Source organism: Nannospalax galili, unplaced genomic scaffold, assembly GCF_000622305.1.
Source record: "Nannospalax galili isolate Female #2095 unplaced genomic scaffold, S.galili_v1.0 scaffold805, whole genome shotgun sequence".
In the NCBI taxonomy this organism is placed as follows: Eukaryota; Metazoa; Chordata; class Mammalia; order Rodentia; family Spalacidae; genus Nannospalax; species Nannospalax galili.
Genome location: NW_008353486.1, coordinates 1111943 through 1122737, shown reverse-complemented (window position 1 = coordinate 1122737; position 10795 = coordinate 1111943). Strand labels below are relative to the sequence as shown.

The 10795-nt window shown below is 39.9% G+C and overlaps 1 long non-coding RNA gene across 1 annotated transcript in view; it reads right to left on the bottom strand.

Annotated features, from left to right (window-relative positions):
- The window catches only part of LOC115067276, a 23861-nt gene extending 13072 nt beyond the window's left edge, over positions 1-10789 (bottom strand). Inside the window, exon 1 of the long non-coding RNA XR_003846696.1 lies at positions 10224-10789. This is a non-coding gene — a long non-coding RNA (uncharacterized LOC115067276). The remainder of the gene's footprint in view (positions 1-10223) is intronic.
- Positions 10790-10795: the final 6 nt, after the last annotated feature.

Below are 10795 nucleotides of genomic sequence, written 5' to 3'. Positions count from 1 at the left end.
ACTGCATTAATTCAACTGTGAACCTAGAAACTTACAGCCACTTGTGAAAGAGATGTACTCTTGCTCTGGAGTGTTTTACTGAATATGTCAAAGCTGTAATGAAATGCTTCTTCTAATCATGTAGTTATTACAAATTAAAAAATAACTTAAAAATGTGGTACATTTTCCCAGTGAAATATTATTTAGCCAATATGAAAAATGAAATTATGAAATTTACAGGTAAATGGATAGAACTGGAGGCAAGCATCCTGAGTGAGGTAGTAGGGACAGAAAAAGACAAATATCGCATATTTTCTCCCATATGCTGTGTCCTTTTATTTCTTTGTTATATTCTTACCTGGTTTTGTTGCCATGGTAGTGGTGGTTTTGTAGTTTGATATTATTCCTCCCTTTCTATTTCATGGAACAGTTTAAGGAACACTGGTGTTAGCTTTTCTTTAAAGCTCTGTATAATCTGGCAAGGAATCCATCAGGTGCTGGGCTTTTCTTTGTTGTAAGACTTTATGACTGCTCCTATCTCATTGATTGTTATGGATATGTTAAAGCTGTTTATATCTTCTTGATTTAATTTCATGGGTCATGTGTCTAGGTTTTCAGGTTTTTGAATTAGAAAATTTCAAAGTACTCCCTAAAAATTCTCTGTATTTCATCAAAATCTGTGGTAACTTCTTTCCATCTCTAATTTATCAACAGGGATTTTCTCTTTTTTCCTTTTGGTTAGCTTTGATAAGAGTTTCCAAATTTTATTTTTTCTTTTCAAAGAACCAACTCTTATTTGACTGATTCTATATTGTTTAGTCTCCATTTCTTTCTGATCTTTATTATTTCTTGCCATCAACTGCTTTTGTGTGTGGATTGTCGATTGTTCTTGTTTTCGCAGGTCCTTGAGGTGTATCATTACATTATTTATTTTGAGATCTTTTTTCTTCCTTCCTTCCTTCTTTTCTTTTTTTTCCTCCTCCTCTTCCTCCTCCTCCCTCTCCCCCTCCTCCTCCTTCTCCTCCTTCGACAGGATCTCTAGCAGAGGTTGGCCTGAAACTCATAATAGATGACCTTGAACTTCCGATCCTCCTGCCTCTAAATCCCAAGTGCTGAAATTCTAGGCATGCCCTACCATACCTGGTTTATGTGATGCTGGGTATTTAACCTCATGAATACTAGGCAAGCATTCCACCAACTGAGTTACATTCCTAGCCCTATTTCTATTTTTTTAATTAATTTAATTTTTGTCTTATTGAGACAGGGTCTCCCTGTAGCCCCAGCTGACCTGTAGCTCACTATGTAGGCCAGGCTGGCCTCAATCTCATAGAGATCCACCTGCCTCTGCCTCCCAAGTGCTGGGATTAAAGGCATGCGCCACCACGCCCGGCTCTAATCTAGCTGGATAGTCTGTATCTCTTTATTAGATAGCTCTGACCATTTATATTTAAGGTTATTATAGAGACATGTCTCCTAATTCCTGTAATTTTATTGGTTGTTCTTCTGGTCAGATTGTTTGCTTTTTACTTTCTCCCTTGTTGGCACACAGGGGTTGGCTGTGTTGGACTGTGGTGGATTCCTTCTTGGCGCTACTTTGTTTCGCCGTCTTCTGAAATGCATTCTTTCCTGTGCACTCATGACTTGAGGCTGTCTTTCTTCCTCCATTGTGTATAGTATTCCATTAGGTATCTTCTGCACTGCTGCTTTGGTGGTCATGAACTGTATTATTAGTTTGTGCTTGTCATGAAATGTCCCTTGATTTTAAAAAGATAGCTTTGCTGATTATAGCACTATTGTTTGGCAGTTATTTACTTTCAGAGCTCAAAATATATTGTTTCATGCTTTCTTGGCTTTGAGGGCTGCTGACACAATAATCTGATTTATTATGATGTTTCTGCCTTTGTGAGTTGGCATTTTTCCCTTATGGCTTTTATTATTTATTAAATTAAACATTTTAAAGTACATTTATTTATTTATTTAGTTATTTGTGTGTGTGTGTGTGTGTGTGTGTGTGTGTGTGTGTGTGTGTGTGTGTTAGGAGCATTCTACAGTGTACATGTGGAGTTCAGAGGACAACTTGTGGGAGTCAGTTTCTTCCTACTATTTGTGTCCTAGGGTTAGAGCTCAGGTTGTCAGACTTGGTGGTAAGCATTTTTACCCACTGATCCATCTCTCCCCCCTCCCCTCCTCCCCTTACAGCTTTTTGTTGGTGTGTTTGTTTTTTGAGACAGGATCTCCCTGTAGCCCCAGCAGGCCTGGAACTCACTATGTAGATCAGGCTGGTCTCAGTATCATAGACATCCAGCCTGTCTCCGCCTCCTGAGTGCTGGGATGAAAGGTGTGAGCCACCATGCTCAGCCAGCTGTATATGTGATGCTTTTTTTTTTTTTTTTTTTCAGTCCTTACAGCTTCTTACATAACTTCTCTGTTTTTTTTTTTTTTTTTTTTTAAAGTTTGGTAGCATAGAACATTTATTCGAAAATTCAAATTTATAGGATTTTTCTGAAAATCAGTTTACCTATAAATATAAATATAAAAAAATGTTTCTGATTTAATTTTTTTCTTTTAACTTACCTATAAGTATGTAAATAATGTTTGTGATTTAAATTTTAACTTTTCAAAGAATAGTTATTATTTTTATTTTATGTGTATGAGTGTATTGCCTGCATGTATGTGAGTGCACCCATGTCGTGCAGTGCTGCGGAGGTCAGAAGAGGGCTTTGGATTCCCTTAGATCTGGAGTTAAGGACAGTTCATAGCGCCATGTGGGTGCTGGGACTCAAACCTGGGTCCTCTACAAGAGCAGTCAGTGCTCTTAACTGCTGAGACATCCCTCCAGCCCCTTCTTTTAACTTTCAAGTGATAATTTCAAAGCAAAGAGTTCTAGCAGTTTACTAGAGATGATGTAACGTTCACTGAATTTCTTTTTTTCTTTCTATGAAATAGGCCATTTCCCAGATTCCCCTGCAGTTAGAAGGACTGTAGGACTAAGTTCTGGTAAATGGAAAATACAATTAATGATGCATCTTGCTTCTGTGGGGTCCATTTTAAAAGCCACACATGTCATTTGCTTGTGTTACCTTTTTTCTTTTTGTAGTAACTTTACTAGCTAAGTTCTTTGTATTAATCCAAACATTTATCCATTCATCTTCTCAGCAAAAATGTGTTGTTCTTAGTCATTGCTTCCTGTGTGTTTAAAATCTAGCCATCTTATCAGCCAAGCTGTTATAATCTAGACATGCTTTCATATTGTTTTACAAACATATCTCTTTAACCATTAGTTATAAGAAGGCCTGAAAAATAAAAATTAAGCTAATACAATATTTTGTCACTAGTCTTTTGAAATAGCTTTCAAATTTTTTGAGTTTTTGCAATTTCATATGACAGTTTTTAATTAAATTTAGATGCCTCTCCTTCCCCCTCTGAACCTCATGTATTCTGCCATACATATTAAGTCCTATCTGGTACACAGATGTCCTTCAGTGCAAATTCATCCACTGGAGTCCAGTCAGCCCATGTAGGATCATATGTAAGGCATACACTCTCCCTCACCCAGTAGCAATCAATCTTCAATAGTTCTCAGTCTAGGGTTGACCTGCCACCCATTTCTCTCCTCCCCTCTGGGTCCTGTTTGAGTTGGCATGGGTCCTGTGCTTGATACCACAATTGCTACAAGTTCACATGTGCAAGCTTCCAGTGGCCTGAAAGCCTCTGCTTCCCTGTGTTCATGAACTAGCCCTGGCTCTTACAATCTTTCCACCCCTTCTCCTGCAATGGTCCCTGAGCTGTGGGTGGGTGAGGTTCAATATAGGAGTCCTATCCAGGGATATACATTCTGCAGTCTCTTATTCTTTAAAACTTGGCCAGTTGTGGCCAAGAGAGTGTATCACACATTGTGTTGTCTAAGGAAGTTTCATTGGTGAGAGTTGAGGGATGCATTAGCTGTCTCTCTACTCCTTGTTCTGCTATGTTCCATGAGCCTTAGGTATAGCGGTTCAACTGTAGATGTGTTATCTAGGACTGGGCATCTCTCAGATGTATATTCTCTGTGACTGACCAGCTGTGGAATTCTGCAGTAGCCTCCACTGGTTGCAAAAAGAAGCATCTTTGATGAGTGTTGTACTGTATGCTTGTCAGAGTCCTGGCTGGGAAGGTCTGTCTGGCTGACTGGGAGCCAGGGAAGATCTGCTTTGTATTTTTGACATACTGACTATAATACACCATGGAGAAATTCTTTTCTAGTCACATCTAGTCACTAAGTTTTTCACTTATAATATTTCTACTTGCTCTGTTTTTATTTTTTAAGTGTCAATTTCCTTGCTGAATTTTTCTTTCATGTTGCTGGCTTTTTTGTCCATATTGTTAATTTTCTCATCTATTTTGCAGAGTTTTCCCTGTATGTTGCCTACTTTCCTCTCCAGCGTCTGGATTAAGTCGATCTGCTTGTGTCCTCTCTCAATCATTTTTATCAGAAACATTTTAAAATCTTCATGGGGCATTTTACCTGCTTCAGTATCTTTGAGGTCAGTAGTTGAAGAGCTATTATCTTTAGAGGAGTCATGCTGACTTGATTTTTTATGTTTCTTGCATTTCTGTGTTGTGATTTGTATGTTGATTCATTTGGATATCTCTTCTGATTTTTTTTTTTTTTTTTTTTTTTTTTTTTTTTTTTTTTTTCGGGAATCTACTTCTGAGCGGCTCAATCCTTAGCACCACTCAGTGAGGAGAAAACGGAGTTCGGAAGTGTCTTCTGCTTCACCTTCCCTACCAGGGCACTGCACACCGGAGGCTGTGCCTGCCTTACTCCTCTGCAGTGCTTCTCCCTCTTCCCTCCCTCCCTGCCTGCCTCTCTTCCACTATCCCTCCCTCCGTCCCTCCCTCCTTCTCTCCCTTCCTTCCTTCCTTCCTTCCCTTTTCTTTTCCCACCCTCTCCCCAGGTAACTTTCACTTCTTTTGCTGCTTTCTGAGGCTCTTCTTCTCTCTCCTGTTTGACATACATTCTGCGTTCTGTTTTTTCTTATTCTGACTCTTCTTCATCAGATACAACAGAAGTAGTATCTGGTCTACCATTTTACCCAGAAACCCCATACAATAGTCTTGAATCTGAGCTGAAGTGTTTCAGGTAGGATATGGGGTACATGGCATTGTGTGACATGATGGCATGTGCAGCACAGGCGCTATGCTGAGAGAGAGAGAGAGAGAGAGAGAGACAGAGAGACAGAGAGAGGAGTGAGAGAGGCTGTTACAGAAACTATGACATAATAAATATGTTGCTTTACATTTCTAAGTTAGAGATAATTTATATACAACAGAAAACCATTACCTTGATTTTCCCTATGCTTGGAACACAATAAATTCCTAGTAAATGATAGCTGCTCATGATAATCAAAACGGATATTTGAAGTATGAGAGCCAAAGAGAAAGATAACAGAAATTTAACAGAGTAAAATAATTGTTCCACAGAAGTCAAGCAGCTAACATGGATGAATGGGAGAAACAGATGGTACCTTGAAAACTTGCGATTATTGAGTACAGTTACCAAGTGAAATATTACAGACTTCCCTAGTGGCGCCTGCATATTTAGATGTAACATCTTATGCCATATGCAACATAAGTTGGGAAGTTTTTGTCCATTAAGATGTCCAGGTAGAGTACTTGTTTCTCCTGTGCAAGATCCTGGATTCAATCTCCAGCACTGAAAAAAATGTTTTACATTTGGAATAAGGATTTATCAAAACCTGGTCTCAGACTAGGGTCATGCAGTTTTAAATTATGATTTAAAAACACTAACATTTAACAATAGTTTAAATGTAATGGCTAAAATAATTCAGGTCACTATATCAAAAAACTAAACTCTGATAAAACAACAGTCAGAATATTTTCAGTTTGTGAGTGCATGTGGGTTCTGCTTACCCAAAATAACTTATTTATATTAAAAACACAATATAATTATACACATTTGGCTGAGATGTAGAGAACTTGAATGAGTTTCCATTTCATAGAATCAAGGTTTACTACTATGAAAAAAAAGATGGGGTAGTACTCATATCTTTTTTTTTTTTTTTTTTTTTAAAGACAGGAACTTACTGTGTAGCCCTGGCTAGAACTCACTATGTAGACCAGGCTGCCCTAGAATTCACAGAGATCTGCCTCTGCTTCTGGAGTTCTGTTAGAGTGTTTGCTTTAATCTTATTAAATTGCAAAATGTTTTTTCTATTTACTCCTCTGTGCTGGGTACATGAATGTGTAGTTTCTGTCAAGTGAATCCTTAAAAATGGCAGTGCTGGGCGCTGGGGAGATGGCACAGTGAATAAAGCACTTGCTGTACAAACAGGAGGACCAGAGTTCAGATCCCAGAACCCATATAAAAGCTGGCAGATGTGGCTGCTGGCTGTAATCACAGTGCACAGGAAGGCAGATCCCAGAGGAAGATGACTAGCTAGACTAGCTGATTCCTGAGATCTGGGTTCAATTGAGAGACCCTGCTTCAATAATAAAGTGGAATGGACCAGCATCTGGGAAGACACCGGATATCAATGTCAGGCCTTTATATGTTTATTCACACACATGAATATGCATTCATACAACACACCACACAAGCATTACACAAATACACACTGATGTACAGCAAACACATACTTTTTACAATACTGTGCCATCGGAAAACTTGCTTTCTCTTTAATAAGAATATATGATCCTGATGATTAGCATCTTTCATCTTTAAAAAAAGTTAAGGCTGGGCCTGGGAGTGTACATCTTTGATCCCAGACCTTGGGAGACAGAGCCAGGTGGGTCTCTGAGACTTGGAGGCCATCCTGGTCTACATGGTGAGTTATAGACTAGCCAGGGCTACAGGGAGACCCTACTTCAGAAAAACAATTTTTTTGAAACAGGATCTTTCTCTGTAGCCTGGAATTGGCTACGTAGAACAGACTGGCCTGATCTCACAGAGATATGCCGCCTCTGCCTCCAGAGGGCTGGGATTAAAGGCATGCACTGCCACACCTGGTTGTTAAAAAAATTTTTTTAAATTACATTTACTTGTGTGTATGTGTATATATGGATCTGTATATGTTCACATGGAGGTCAGAGGACAGCTTGTGGGAGTTGGTTCTCTTCTTCTTCCATGTAGGTCCTGGGGACTGAACTCAGGTTGTCAGGCTTGGTGGAAAGACCTTTACCTGCTGTGACACCTCACCTGCTCATCATATTTTCTATCAGTGTTGAGGATGAACCTAGGGCCTTCCTCATACTAGGTAAACATTCCAACACTGAGATGCATCTCCTGTCTTTGGTTTTATGAGATAGGGCCTCACTATGTAGCTCAGGCTGGCCTAGAACTTACTATATGTCCAAGCTGGCCTCAAATTCCAGACACTCCTTCCTCAGGCTACTGAGTACTGGGATTACAAGTGTGCACCACCACATCCTGCCTTATTCCCTCCCCCCACCGCCAGAACATACATTTTAAAAATTATTTTTAACGTTCGCATATAAAGGAATGGATTTCATTATGGCATTTCCATAGATATGTGTCATTAGATGAAGTTCCAATTTGTTCTCCTCACCTACTACCCTCCTCCGTGCCCCGATTTCCCCTTTGGTTCCCTTCCTCCCCAATAATAGTTTCCCTCTCTTCTTCGATAGCATGCATAGTCCACTATTCTCTCTTCCTCCCTTACCGAAGAACTTTCTCTTCTGATAGCCACTACTATATATTTAATGTTCCACATATGAGAGAAAAGATATGGTATTTTTCTTTCAGAATTTGACTTTACTTCACTTAATGATTTTTCAGCAAATGACATTTCATTTTTCTTTGTAGCTAAATATATTTCCGCTGTGCACATGTACTACAGTTTATTCATCTGTTGATCATCTACGTTGCTACCATTTCCTAGCTACTGTGAATAGTGCAGCAATAAACATGAATGTGCAAGTCTCACTGTGTATGTTAATGTAATTATTCTTTTTTTTTCTTTTGTTGGTTTATTTATTTGTTTGAGACAGGGTCTCACTGTGTAGCTCAGGCTGGTCTTGAACTCTTGGTGATCTTTCTGACTCAGCCTCCAAGCACTGGGATTATAGACATGATTCACCACGCCCAACTTCACAGAACACATACTTGGTGCTATCTTTAAAAAAAGTTTTGAGATATATATATATATATATATGTGTGTGTGTGTGTGTGTGCGTGTGTGTGCGCCTGTGTTTGTATATGCGCACATTCGTGTGGGTGCCAGAGGAGGCCAGAAGAACGCATCAGATTCCTTAGAGCTGCTGGAGTTATAAGCCATTGTGAACCATCCCACCTGGGTGTTGGAAACCAAACTCCTATTCTCTGCAAGCATAGCAAACCTACTTAATCATTGAGTCATATCTCCAGCCCTATTAAAAGAAATTTGTCCGATCTTTAATCATTCTTAACAAGTATAATAGATATGCCAAGTACAGTTTTACTAACATGGTAATTAAGCAGTGAAAGAATATTTTATCAGTTTTTAAAAATTTTCTTTCACCTTGATTTTGGAAATTGAGCACCATTATCTATACGTTTGTAATTTAGCATTTCTTTTTAATATTAAAATGATTCAAGTGGTAACAATCAAATTTATTATTTTGAACTTTACCTTTAAACAAAATTGCTTGTTCAATTTATACATTTTAATCTTGCAAACCTGATCATCAACACTTTTTCTGTTTGAATTTCAGATTATGAACTGTTCTGAGAAAAAGTAAAATTAAACGTTTTGTTGGATACCTAAAAGAACTCAGCATAGTACTTAATGTGTCCTTTCTTCTTATGGCATGTTACCAACCCGGAGGAAGCAAACCAGTTTGTCTTGTTCTAGTGTTGGGGAAACACCCAATGGCTATCAATTAATACAAGTCCCAACTAGAACAACTTGGAATTTGGGGGGGGGGTCTGGGGGGAGGTGGGGTGTAAACACAACTATTTGCTGAAAGGCCAAATCCAACCAAACCTAAGGCAGCTTTTTAACTGCTGTTGACTTTATAATGCAGGTTCAAAATCTAAGAACTTTGTAATTCATTCTTTACTATCATCTACAAACTGAACTCCAGATGTAAGTGATGAAATTCCCATAGCCTTTTCCCTAATATTTTCGCAATGTAAATATATCTGTTCAAAGAGTCTAAAAAGTTTATAAATGGTCAAATGATAATAAAAATTTGTGGTACAGAATTTACATGTTTATATAGCACCACACTGTAGAATGCTTTAAATCATACTAACATCCATTACTTCAACTAAGTCTGTATGGGAAGAACATTCAAAATTTACTCTTTTACCAGTTTTGAAACATGCATTGATAACAATTATAGTAACTGTGCTGTGCAACAAACTAAAATTATTCCTTTTGACTGAAGTGTGGTGTATTTATTCAACCATCTCCCTGTTCAGGTTTATCCACCCCCAACATCTGGTAACCACTGTACTTTGTTTCTATGTAAAGTAATCTGGTTTTATAAGAGATCAAGGGTTTAAGAGAACTTTTAAATTATGTAGTTAAAGATATTACATATTGGGCTTTTTCTCACCCTCCTTACTACCCTCCTGCAACACTGTAGCATTTTGTATTTTGAGACAGGGTGTCATGTAGCACAGACAGGCCTTGACCTCCTTATGTGGGCAGAGAATGGCTTAGAACTAATCCAGCTGTCTCTACGCCAGAGTTCTGGTTACAGGGGTGAGTGCTCTATCATGCCTGCCACTGTCGCGGACTGAATTTGGAAAAATAAAATGCAAGGATTTCCTTCCCAGTCTTTTCTTGTGTTCCTTTCCCCTTGCTCTTTCCTCTCCTCAACTGTTCTTTCCTGAGTAAATTCTCAGTTATGGCTGCAGTTTTCAAAGTGATTTGCTAGAAGTGGAACTTGCATCAGTTTATATTTATCACCTATTGAGTTACATTTTCACTTTTGATTTGACTGTGTTGAAATGTCTGAAATTTATTTGTAGGCAAAAAAAGTAGTTTCAAAATGGAATAAAATTTTTATAAAATAGAGACATAGCCCTCAAATGTTTGAGGCCGATTTTTTTTTCTCTTGCTATCCCAAGCCTCCTGATTTGGCCTCTCGAGGGTAACTGGAGACAAAAACAATACTGTAATGTTAAACATTCTCTGTCTTGAAGACTGTGTTTTACTAGTTTAAGATAAAAAATCTCCACATTGGAATGCTGTTATGAACTACAGATACAAGTTTTTAATAATAAACACACATACCAAGTTTTTCAGTCTTTAAAGAGCAGGAATTCCTCATTCAAGCGCCTGAGAACCGTGACAGGAACTTGGGCGAGCCTCGAAAAGGCCTGAAGTACTGTTTTCTGAGTCCACTGGGTTATTCTGGTTGACCTTTCGGCTTCGAGAGGCCTTAACGTGGGAAACTGAACCGTGTTTGCTCTGAGCGGGTGAAAGGAGTGCGGAGAGGTGGAGGCGAACGGCCGTGCGCTTAGAGGGCTAGGGCGCCGGGACTAGGCGGTTGGCCTGCGGGGTCGGAGGGGGGTGGGGGGTGGTCTGCTCCCAGCCCGGGGCGCCGGCTTCGGGGCACCTCGGGCGGGGGAATTGGGCAGGACTCGTCTTCCTGAGCAGCACGATCGGCGGACGCGCAGGGAGCCACGCGTGGTTCTCGCTCGGGGAACTGCGCGGCAGGTGCCCCGGCCGCGCCAGGCCTCCGTCGGCGGCGGCGCTCCCAGGCCGGGCAGCCGCGGTGGATTGTGGGCTGGGGGCTCGGCGGCCTGCGGCCTGCGGCACGCTCTACTCGGACCCAGCGGCGCCGGCCGGCGGGAGGCCGGAGT